We start from the raw sequence: 12867 nt of genomic DNA on the forward strand, positions 1-12867 counted from the left end.
TGTGTATTAATGAAAAAAATGGCACCACTACAAGATTCAATCCAAAAACTAATGTGTACCTTTATTTCAGTGACCACTACAATGTTTCAACTCCCAGGGTTGAAAGACTACAGAACCAGGGAGTTAAAACATTGTAGTGGTCACTGAAATAAAAGTACAAGATTCAATTCTGTAGTCTTTCAACCCTGGGAGTTGAAACATTGTAGTGGTCACTGAAATAAAGGTACACATTCGTTTTTGGATTGAATCTTGGAGTTATGCCATTTTTTTCATTGTATTTTGGTTGGACTTTGTCAGGTCCTATGCCTTATTTATATTTACCAAATGCCAAAATGAAGAGCGATACTTTTTTAATGAGAGATACATTTTTAGTACTTTCTGCAAAGTCAAAAGTTTACATACACTAGATAACTATGGCATTAAACAATATTGGAAAGCTCATGATGATGTCATGCCTTTGGAAGCTTCTGGTTTATTGGCAGCATCTGAGTTAAATAGAGACACACTTGTATTTTAAGGCTTACCTGAAAAACAGTTCTTTGTGTAACAACATGGGAATGTCTAAAAACAATTATGCAAGAAATTATTATAGAATTGTGGCGTGGCACAATTCTGATTCGACCTTGGGTGCAATTTCCAGAATCCTAAAGTTGCCTTGTTTATCTGTACAAATAATTATATGCAAGTTCAAACAAGATGGGATTGTCTAGCCATCTTACCACTCAGGAAGGAGATTCTGTTTCCCAGAGATGAATAGGCTTTGGTCTTAAATGTGCATATCAACCTAAGAACAAAAGCAAAGGACCTTGTGAAGTTAAAGCTTAGGCACAAATAGGTCTTCCAAATGAACAATGACCTGAAGCATACTGCCAAACTGGTTACAAAGTGACATCTGCTACAAAAAACCATAATGTTACAAATAAGTGAATACTCAATGTCATTGTCAATGTCAATGTCATTGATGACAAAATGGAAATTAAATAGTTTGCTTTTATTATTCACATAATTTTCTTTTTGCTGGACTTTCTAAAGTAGGCAGAGAAATCTCCAAGATGGCTGCCACTGGAAACTACAAGTCACATCTTCCTTCAGTTCTCAATTACAGCTCCTCCTTCTCAGGTTCAGTGATGATTTAACAGTCTGTCCTGCTCTGTTACGATAGTGTAATAATAATAATGTGTAACTGCAATCGCTGCACATTACCTCACTAAAATGATATCTCACCACAACAATGGCCATCAGGCCCGGCGCCAGCACCCGGCCAACCCGGGCAAGTTCCGCGGCCCCGGGGTACTGGAGGGGCCCACTCGGGCCCCCGGATCAATTGTACCAGTGTCGCTATAAGACACTGGTACAATTGATCACCATCCGGATCGATCACTTTTCTGCCTCTATGCTGCGCTGGTCGGGAGCGCAGCATAGAGGCAGAATCTAAAGCTCAGCTGTGCCGGTTCCCACGATGCAGCGCTCCGCAAGGTATGTGACGGCTCTGAAGCCGGCGCACATGATGACGTCATCGGATCACATGTGCCGGCTTCAGAGCCGGCGCGTACGGGAGGCCCAGGCCGAAGACAGCTGCAGGCGCTGCTCCGGGGGAGCCAGAAAAGGTAAATTCTTTTTTCTTTCCCGGAGGGGGGGGGGTTCAGTGTGTCTGCAGGGAGAGGGGGGAGGGAGGGGATCAGTGTGTCTGCAGGGAGAGGGGTGAGGGAGGTTTTCAGTGTGTCAGCAGGGAGAGGGGGGAGGGAGGGGGGTGGGAGGGGGGAGGGAGGGGGTCAGTGTGTCTGCAGGGAGAGGGGGGAGGGAGGGGGTCAGTGTGTCTGCAGGGAGAGGGGGAGGGAGGGGGTCAGTGTGTCTGCAGGGAGAGGGGGGAGGGGGTCAGTGTGTCTGCAGGGAGAGGGGGAGGGAGGGGGTCAGTGTGTCATCAGGGAGAGGGGGTCATTGTGTCAGCAGGGGGGGGTTCAGTGTGTCCAGAGGGGGGGTTCAGTGTGTCCGGAGGGGGGGGGGGGTTCAGTGTGTCCGGAGGGGGGGGGGTGTTCAGTGTGTCCGGAGGGGGTTCAGTGTGTCCGGAGGGGGGTTCAGTGTGTCCGCAGGGGGAGGGAGGGGGTCAGTGTGTCCGCAGGTGGGGGTCAGTGTGTCCGCAAGGGGAGGGGGGGTTCAGTGTGTCCGCAGGGGGAGAGGGGGTCAGTGTGTCCGCAGGGGAGGGGGGCAGTGTGGCCACTGGAGGGCTCTGTCGCCCAGGGGCCCACTAAAACCTGGAACCGGCCCTGATGGCCATACTGGATGCACTGCAACCAAGTGACTATAGCCAAACATAGTGATGACCAAATGACCGGCCCAGGCAGGTGCAGAAGATGTGATGTGGACATGTGACCAACAGCCATCTTCTGTCCTGTGTCTCCTCCACAAGGGGAAAATGAGAGGACTGATTAAAGGGCTGGGAGTATTTTAATTACCCGAATAACAACTAATTACACATTAGCTTATATTTTAATGGCCCTTTAAAATATGCATTATTCTTATTCCTGGAGTACCCAATTAAGGATAACAAAGTCAATATTTTGGAGTGGCCATCACAAAGCCCTGATTTCAATCCTATTGAAAAATAATAACAAAGCTGAAAAGGCAGGTGTCTATAAGTTCAGACACAGTTCTGTTATGAGGAATGGACCTGAATTTCTACCAGCTTTTGTGAAAACTTGTGGAAGGATATCTAAAACATTAGAGCCACGTCATACAGTTTATTTGTACCAAATACCAATGACATTAATGTAAATTTTGGACTTTGCAGAAAGTAATAAAAGTGCCTTAAATAATTCCCTCTCTCATTATTCTGGCGAATGTCAACGTCTGGTCTACATATACCTGTGTATGTAATGAGAAGAAGAAGAAAAACACACCCACTAATAACAATTGATATAATAATAAAAATAATAATAATAATAATATGTATTGTGTATGTGTCCCTTGAGACAATATAAGGACATATCTATATATCGTCTTTAGGATTGGGCTGGCACTGTTCCATACAGCCTGGTCCCTGCTGCGTCTGCCTAACATGGAAATTGTTCCTTGCCGGGCAGTTTATCTCCTTAACTGCCACAATCAAGTATGAACACAGCAGCTAAGTAGAGACACAGGTGGATCACGGGTTGCCAGGGGGTTGCCATGGCAGCCTGAGTTCTGACAAAGAACCTATCAATTGTTTTTGCTGGGTGTGTTCTTAAAATATAGCAAATGCTCGCCCTGTATTTTGACTGTAATTAGAAGTTTAAAAAAATAGATCTATTTCTATATAGTGTACCTCTAACTTAAAGGGAACCTGTCACCATATTTTCACAAATACAGCTAGTAACAGGTTCCTAAAGAGCCCTATTAACTTACTGACACCTTTCTTTTAGTTAAAAATTGTTTCCCTTAAATCCACTTAAATCATCTTTATCTTATATTACCTGACATCATAGGGGACGTGTCCTGCTTGCCAGCCACTCCCATCTACTACTTTCCATGTCTTAGGCCTCCTTACTACTCAGAAGTTTATGTCATGTGACCAGAGTGACATCATATCAGGTTCTTTAGCTTCCTAACATTAGAAAACTGTATCCCGTGTATGTAAGTGATGATATGAATTCACCGCCTTAATGGACTTCTATTCCTCCTCATCCTCCATGGAGGCTAATGTGATTTCATGTGATAACATACATGGGGTACAGTTTGCTTATGTTTGGAGGCTACAGGACCTGAGATGATGTCACTCTGGTCACATGTCATGAATGTAACACAAGGCACCATGTAAAAAAATTGAAACAATGGCGGAGATTAATTAATCTGTCTACAACAGCATTTTGTTTTAGTTTGGATTAAAAAAGTGTCTGCAGCACATTTCAAAAGGGGTTTTAGACAGTTTTCCGCCCTTACTACGACTAGCTCGATGAAATAGGGTGTGGCCTGTGAAAATGGGTGCGGCCTTGCACTAAAAGGGTCTGTGTGCCAAAAAAACTGCTGACCTGACAAAATTTTGTCCTAATTTTCTGGCGTAAAGTAAGCCAACTAACAGAGTAGTGGTACAGAGTACACCTAGACAGTTTTATGCTGCACCAGATTTATCATCCAGCACCAGGCACTTAGATAAGATAAGATAAGATAAGATAATCCTTTATTAGTCCCACAGTGGGGAAATTCACAGCGTTACAGCAGCAGAGAGGGTACAGAGAATATTAGGGATAAATGAACAAAAAGTAAAGGGGGATAAAAAGACAAAAAAGAGACAAGCAATGATCGTCAGTTTGATGTTTAGTCTATGGATGGGACCTGCAGGGACTGGTTAGATGGGGGCCACAGGTTACTTCTGTTTGGGCCTTGTTTGTTGAACAGCCTGATGGCAGCGGGGAGGAATGACTTACGATGACGCTCCCTTTCACATTTGGGGTGAAGCAGTCGGTCACTGAATGTGCCCCCCAATGCCACCACAGTCTCATGCAAGGGATGGGAGCTATTCTCTAGAATAGATTTCAACTTACACAGTGTCCTCCACTCAGCTACCCCCTGCACTGTGTCAAGAGGACCCCCCAGGACAGAACTGGCTTTCCTAATCAGTTTGTCCAGTCTGCCCCTCTCCCTAGCTGAGATGCTGCTTCCCCAACAGACTATGCCAAAGAAGATGGTTGGTGCCACTACAGAGTTGAAGAAGGTCTTAAGAAGAGCCCCCCGCACTCCGAATGCCCTCAGCCTCCTCATCAGGTGTAGCCGGCTCTGACCCCTCCTGTGAAGTGCGTTTATGTTCTCTGCCCACTCCAGTTTATTGTTGAGGAGGACACCCAAGTACTTATAGGACTTCACTGCCTCAATGTCTGTCCCATGGATAACCACCGGTTGAGAAGGAGGACTGTGCTTACGAAAGTCCACCACCATCTCCTTGGTCTTCCCAGCATTAATCCTAAGGTGGTTTCGCTGGCACCAGTCCACAAATTCCTGTATCAGTTCTTTGTACTCCCTGTCGTTCTCACCTGTAATGAGGCCTACTACTGCAGAGTCATCAGATGAATCTGGTGCAGAATAAGACTGTCTAGTCTAACTCTGCACTGTCTAACCTTAGGACACTTTTTATAAATCTGTCCCATTATTTCCAAAAGTAAACAGAGGTTTACAGTATATGGCTGTAGTTGAATATTAGCAGACAGTCTGTAAGTACAAGGCGGCGGGCCAGTAATTTGAAGATACACAGAGCTATTAGTCAGAATAATGGGATAAGGTTTACTAGCAGCCTTGGAGAGAGATGAGTCAAAGCCTCTAGACAGTCAGAAAAGGTGATTTTCATATGATAAAAATGGCTGTAATTAAGGTACAGAGTCTCACTGGCAGCTAATTTTAGGTGATATGGGGAGTACTTGTGACTCTTTATCAACAGGCATTGTTAGTAGGGTGGTAAAATTCTGGTGACAGGTCTTGTTTAATAGTGGAAAGTCCAAGAACAGAACGGCACTCACTTTTCCCAATCCACGATTCCTTTATTCAAGCGTTAAAACGCCGAGGTCCACAAGGTAACAGCCTGTTTCACGCGTATAGCGCTCTGTCAAACCTCCTATTGTTTAATAGCTTTGTAATGTTTATTTTTGTAGTACTACTAGAAGTTTTCATTAAAACCAATTTGGGAAATATTTTAGGTGGTGAAAAGGTAAAAGTGGTGATTCTAGCTATTGAAAGTTTTTTTTCCGATTTGAGATAATTATTTTTAATGCATCACACATTTTGAGATATAGGAATGCCTAATGTTTTTTTTTACTCTAGGGAGTCTTAACCCCATTTTATATCTAACAATATACTTCAATTCTATTTTATGGCAGTACAGGCAGTCCCAGGGTCTGTAGGTTTGTTCTTAAGTTGAATTAGTATGTAAGTCAGAACAGTATATTTTATCATTGTAATCCCAGCCAGAACTTTTTTTTGACAATTGGATTTTAAAATTGTTGGGTTGTCATACGAACCAGGATTAACACTAACGCTCCATTACAGACACCTGTGATAACTGTTATAGCTGTATATTGTAGCCTAGGACTAAAGCACAATTAATTACCAATATCCAGAGGTCCGTTTGTAACTAGGGGTCGTATGTAAGTTGAGTGTTCTTAAGTAAGGGACCGCCTGTATATTGTAAAATTGCTGGTTTACTATTACATGTTAAGCTATAGGCCACTTAACAATCTTCACCTTTGTCCATTTTAAGTTACCATTTTTAACATCCAACCATTACTTTTATATGATTATGTTTACAGAGCTGTATGAGGGCTTTTCACCTGTGGAACAAATTGGGGCAGATTTATCAAGCTGTCTGAAAGTCAGAATATTTCTAGTTGCCCATTGCAACCAGGTGAGACACAACACTGAGGGACAAACAACAGATACAGACAGACAAGCAGAGTCTAACAAACCAGGTCAAAACCAAGATGGCAGCAAAGGTACAGAATCGATTAGCAAAAAGAATGGTAGGTAGGCAAAGCAGAAGTCAATATACAGAATAGCAACCAGCAAGCAAAACACTAGATACAGAGATCAGGCTGAATAATCAGCACCCAATGAAGGGGCTGGGCAGAATATAATGCAGTAATAGACGCTTATGCAGCTGCAGACATAACAAGTTCAAGACACACCCATCTTTCCCAAAAATCAGAAAGGGAGCTGTCAATCACAGTCAGCTCTCGGTGTGGTTTTCCAGCAAGAAGCCTGAAACCTGATACCATCAGAACAATTTGCGTGCTCTGACCCAAACACTTTGAGAAATTTCTGTTCTCAATAAATGAGCTTCGCCTTGCACTTTGTCAGCCCAATAAATGAGATTAAGCAATCAGCTTTTGATAACAAAAGTGCTAATCATGCAGTACCAGATTTCAATGGAAAAAATGCAAATATGGACTTTTGTTCCCAGTTTTAAACCAATAGAGAATGGAGATACTGAAAAGTACAGTCAGAACTTGCAAATTTTTCTGGTGTGATCAGGTTTCAGGCTTCTTGCTGGAAAACCACACCCAGTGCTGCCTATGATTGACAGCTCCATTTCTAATCCTGGGAAAGCTGGATGTGTCTTTGTACTCGTTTTGCCTGGAGCTGCGGTTTGAGTGATGGATGGCTGAGCCAGTCAGTGCTGGAGGTAGTGTCCATTACTGCCTTATATTCTGCCCAGCCACATCATTGGGTGCTGGTTATTGCAGTCTAAACTGTGTATCTAGTGCTCTTGTCATTGCGTTTCTTGCTATTCTGTGTATTGACTTCTGCTTTGCCTACTGGCCATTCTATTTGCTATACGATTCTGTACCTTTGCTGCCATCTTGGTTTTGACCCTGTTTGTTTGACTTCGCTTGTCTGTCGTTATCTGTTGTTTGTCCCTCAGTATCGTTTATCTCCTTGTGTGACCCCACCTTCCTGTCTGTCTAGTGTCGGTTTATGTTACTAGTGTGAACACTGACCTATATCTGTATTCCGGTTACCTGTCCGCTCCACCATCCAGCAGCTGCCAGATGAAGTAAGTTTTCCCTGTCATCTTGTAGGGTAGCTCAGGGACCGTCAGTAAGGTTCCTGATAGTGGGTTCGCCCTTACCAGGGCGGTTTATCTGCTTTAGGCAGGGCCTTAGCCCACAGGGCTACCACTTGCCTAGTCTGACTGATTGTGGTTGTGCGGTTGCTGGACAGGTAGTGACAGGTAGTGACATACACATTGCTGTTATTTTAGTATTGGGAGTGATACGTTTATTTTGTTACATACTAACCATAATGGTTTTCAGGCAATCAAAATACCCAGAAAATTCCTAGAAGGCAAAATTTTGTTATGTTCTTCCATCCACAGACAAGTTACATATGTACAAATGCCTCCATTATCTTCAATTTTAAAAGATAAGTGATTGGTTATGACAGTGCAGTCGAACATATATATGGAATCATGGTAAAACTTTATTACCGCAATTCAGTGATTCTCAATTACATCTTGAAGGCTGATCAATAATGACTACTTTCATATTATAGGCTAACTCTTTGAAGTGAACTACTCACTGGAGGCTTCAAGTACTTTTATATGCATTGAATTTTAGAACCACACAGTAAATGATGTCTAGTCTTTTCAACTTCTCTTTCATGATATAGCACTCTTTACTCAGCCTTTCTTCATGTGTCTATATCTTTTTTTTACAATTCTAAACATATAACTTAAGATATATTCTTTATTCTTTTTCAATATTATTCTTTATCACACTGGAAAACTGTACTCTTTGTATTCATTCACTAAACATTTTACCCTTACAAACTTCCTTCTTTCTTCAATATATAAATTGTTGCTTTTAATTTTATATAATTTATAGATTAATTATCGACCTTCAAAAGATTGAAACAATGAAACTTAAGATTTCTTTGCTTGCTTCATTAATATGTGTTTTTTTTTAAATAAGTAGTTGTTTTAACTCAGTAGTTTGTCCTCTTTCCCAACAAATGAGTGTTGAAAAAGGATAAATAGCATGTCACATAATAGATTTGTAGAATGACCAAGTCACATTTTAAGTAATATAGCCTAATATTTTATCATGTGGTATTTCAATGCTAAATTATGCTTGTAGACCAGATTTTTCAAGTAAATATTTATGAGCATTTTCAAAAACCTTAAAAAGCTTTGGGGGTAAAATAGCTTAATTTTCAAACTTTACACCTGTCTTTTTTGATGGTACAGTTTAAGTTACTAAAGAGGTAGTCAAATCTGACAACTGAGTTTGTGGGTTTATTAGGGCTTTATCAAAAAAGTCACAGTTTATTGTCTAACAAATGCAATCATAGAATTACAACATTTAAAGGAAATCTACCATGAAAATCCATCATTATAAACAAGGGACATTTTACTCATAGATCCAGGAACTGTAACTGTGGTAATCTTCTTATATCTATTATCCATGGTTACCATAGCCCCTTTGTGATCTGGCTTTATGTGCTGTTAAACTGTGTCACCCTCCCCAAGGCTCCATCAGCACTTGTGAAGTGAAGAAATGATGTTTTAATCTTAGACAGTGTAACAGCCCGTAAAGCCAGCTCGCAGAATGGCTGTGGTAGCCTTTCAGGCTCATTAGCATAATTTTAAAAAGTTGAAGATAACCATGGATAAGAAATATAAGAGGATTACCACAATTACTGTGCCTGGATCTATGAATAAGTATCCCTAGTTTATCAAGCTTGTCAGATATCCTTTAATGACTATGATATCTGTATTCTAGTGTTACATAAAGTGTACTCTATTCTAGTGTAGTGCTGTGCCAACAAAAAAGTTAAAACTGTGATAAGCCCTCCCATTGTACAATGAAGCCCAAAACATGAAGTTATATATTCACCAATTTATTTAAAGAGGACCTGTCACCAGATTTTGACCACCTTGAGTAACAATGCCTGCTAATAAAAGGTTACAGGTCCATATTATCTAAAATAAGCTGTCAGTGGGGCACTGTACCTTAATTACAGATGTTTTTCTGATATGAAAATTAGCTTTTGTGACTCATGTCTGGTATCTGTGACTCATCTCTCTCTCAGGCTAGCAGTGAACCATGCCCCATTATATTGACTGACAGCTCTGTTTCTATTCAAATCACTACCCTTGTACTTAGTGGCCATCTGCTAATATTCAACTACAAACATAAAAACGCTCTATGTACAGATGGGAAATATTGTGTCAAGTTTTTTACATGGTGCCTTGTGTTATGTTCATGTTAATTATATATTCCTCTATGGTGGCCATCTTGGAGCAAGAGAACAAAACAGAAGCCATTTTAAGTATCAGCCGGGGGTCATGCCGGGGGCCAAGCACTGTCCAGTTAAGGTCATGATTCAAACTTCATTATTTCAAACCTGTTTGCTCACCTGCCAACTAATTCCCTTGACATTTAATGAGAAGCCAGTCCGTCCTTCATCTTTTGTTATATTTTGGTTATAGCGCATGCTTATCTCCTTCTTCTCAGGGAAATTAGTATAAACATGTCTATGAACAAGGCCTATTAACCTTTTCCAAGAATGTGCTGATAAATGCATTATGGCCAATAGCATTACAGTATTCTTATCTCCTTTTTTACGTCCCCCAATGCTGCTTTTTCTGTTTTGATATACAACTGTTTTTTTTTGGAAATAAACAGTGTGATTTGAGTGCAGCTAAAGACTGTGTCTGTGTCTTGGGTTTGTTCTCTCCACCTGGTACCAGGAGCCATGAAAGATTTATTGACATTCATGACATGTGACCAGTGACATCATCACAGGTCCTTTAGCCTTCTAAAAATAGCAAACTGTACACCATATATGTGATTACATGAATTCACAGCAGCCTCCATGGAGGATGGAGAGAAGTAGAAGTCTACGGAGGCAGCTGTGACTTCATGTGGTTGGGTACATGCATGGAGTACAGTTTGCTATTATTAAGAGGCTAAAGGACCTGAGATGATGTCACTCTGGTCACATGAACTGTGACCAGTAAGTAGGCATAAGGCATGGGGAGTATTAGATGGGAGGGGTCAGATGAAAAGGCACTTTCCCCTTTGATGGCAGGGAATATTAGATTAAAGGTGATTCATGTGGATATAAGGGAAACAATTTTAGCTAAAAGAAGGGTGTCAATCAGTTAATAGAGCTCTTTCAGAACCTGTCACTTGCTGTATATGTGAAAATTTGGTGACATATTCCCTTTAAGGCACACAGATTAATATTTTGTAGTATTTTGTTCCCTCAAACAATCCAGTGCTCTTTTGATGACTCTATACAATTTTATCTTATTCCTTTAAGGCCTTCCATATCACAAATATTAGGCTCTATAAACATCATACTTCCCAAGTGTCAGTCCACTGATGTCTATATATTGAACTGGCATCCATTCAATTAAGCAAATGATGTGTTGCTAATTGTATTACGCATTCTGTCTCCAACGTGAAGTAAATATGGTACTGGATTGTATGGAAAATTGCTATATAGACAAAAATAACCCTCTATTAAATATAATGCTTGACAAAAGTATATATTTATCATTTCTGGAGGAAGCAGTATGCAAATTTCTCTGCTTATTGGGACTGGCAACCTACATTAGGGCTTGTTGCAACAGCAATATACTTTCATAAAAGTAAGCATGCCATAAATGTGATAAATATTACTACTAGAAAATATCAGCGTCTATGCCAGAGAACACAGAAAAAGATTTAACAAAATACTGCCTCAGATCCTAGAGTAGACTTGTCAGATTTGTAATATATGTATTTTATTACATAGATGACAGAATATAAGCTTGCAGCCGAGACAAATGATTGGAGAACACTTGAAAACATTCCACAATTTAACCACATTATAGTCTTATATTCAACAACTCAAAGCCTTCAAAACTATATAATAATAATAATAATAACAAAAAAATGTCTTAATGCAATAGATATAGCTTGCAGAATCTCCAAATCTTATTTTGAGTGTTTTTGATTAAACCCAGCGTGGTCTGACACGGATTTGAGTTTTCTTGATATGCTTGGGAACATATTTCATTTTTATATGTTAAAAACATATTCCTTTTTTCCATTTCTTTCACACTTTTATGTGTCCTCTTTGGTCATTTTGTCCAAGGGAATATGAATATTTGAATTGGATTTCAAGCAAAGGAAATTAGTTGTGTACAGCGTTTTTCCAAATGAGTCAAGTAATTATAAAAAAATATGCCGGAATCAGTTAGACAATTGGAGGATTAAATGCACAAAAAATGACTTCAACAATGAGAAAAAAAATCCCTTGCACAACTCTAAGGTGTAAGAAACACTCCAAAATGCCCCACAAATATAAGGTTCCAGCTAAGATTTGTGTAAGGAAATCTCTAATACATAATGAGATGAACAGCTGAAACTGAAACTTAAGTAATGCTAATAATAGAAAAAAGGAAGGAACTAGTGATGCAATTTGAAAAACTTCTAGGCTTTTAGCAGGAGAGCCTATTCGGCAAGTTGCAAATATAATGAAAATAATCTCAGAAAAGAGAAAAAGTAGATAAAACAAAAAAACATGAACAAAAAAATTATAAAATTCTAATTCATATTAGTCCATTGTGTCTGCCCGGCAGGGAGACAAAGGCAACTTGATTGCAGGGTGCCGGGGGCTGTCATGGCAGCCGGAGGTCAGGTAAAGACCTCCGTGTCTGCCATCTATGGTGGCCTATTTCTAAGGACCTTAGTAAATGATCCCCACTATTAACTCTATTACATTATTTACTCTAATGTATAGTTAGCATAAAAACTATTTTGAATATCTCTACCCAAGGCATTCAAGGGCCTACACTATCCATAACTAAGCAGATACAGTTAGAAATTAACTATGCATAATTAATTTACAAAATTATATAATATAACAATGTATTAATTCATATACCAAAAAAACTGCCGTGTATAAAGAAAGTGTCTTCATAAAGTAGATTTTTTTCCATATAAATTAAAATTAAATTAACTAGAATGCAAAAATTCTTGACCTGCCAATTTTCCGGTTATAAAATTACATATTTCTTATGTATGCACTTTATGTCACTTTGTCTCTTACAAGTAATTTCAAAAACAGAGAAAGCATTTGAACATAGCTGCAATGAAGTGCATAAATTGTCACTTACTATATAAATTAAACCCACCAGGGTTCCTGAGTGGGTGGTATGTCATTGGGAAGATTGGATTCCTATTTCAGAAGCCATTTGACTCATTTTACCCTCAGCCTGGGCTCAATAGGAAGGTTATACATAGTTGATTCAGATACATAAGGAATGTTATTCATAATGATATTTTTTTATTTTATTTATAAACTGTTTTTATGTACACTTTGTATTTACATATTTATGTATTTGCATAATTCTTA

This window comes from Engystomops pustulosus, chromosome 5 (genome assembly GCF_040894005.1).
Source record: "Engystomops pustulosus chromosome 5, aEngPut4.maternal, whole genome shotgun sequence".
NCBI classification, from domain to species: Eukaryota; Metazoa; Chordata; class Amphibia; order Anura; family Leptodactylidae; genus Engystomops; species Engystomops pustulosus.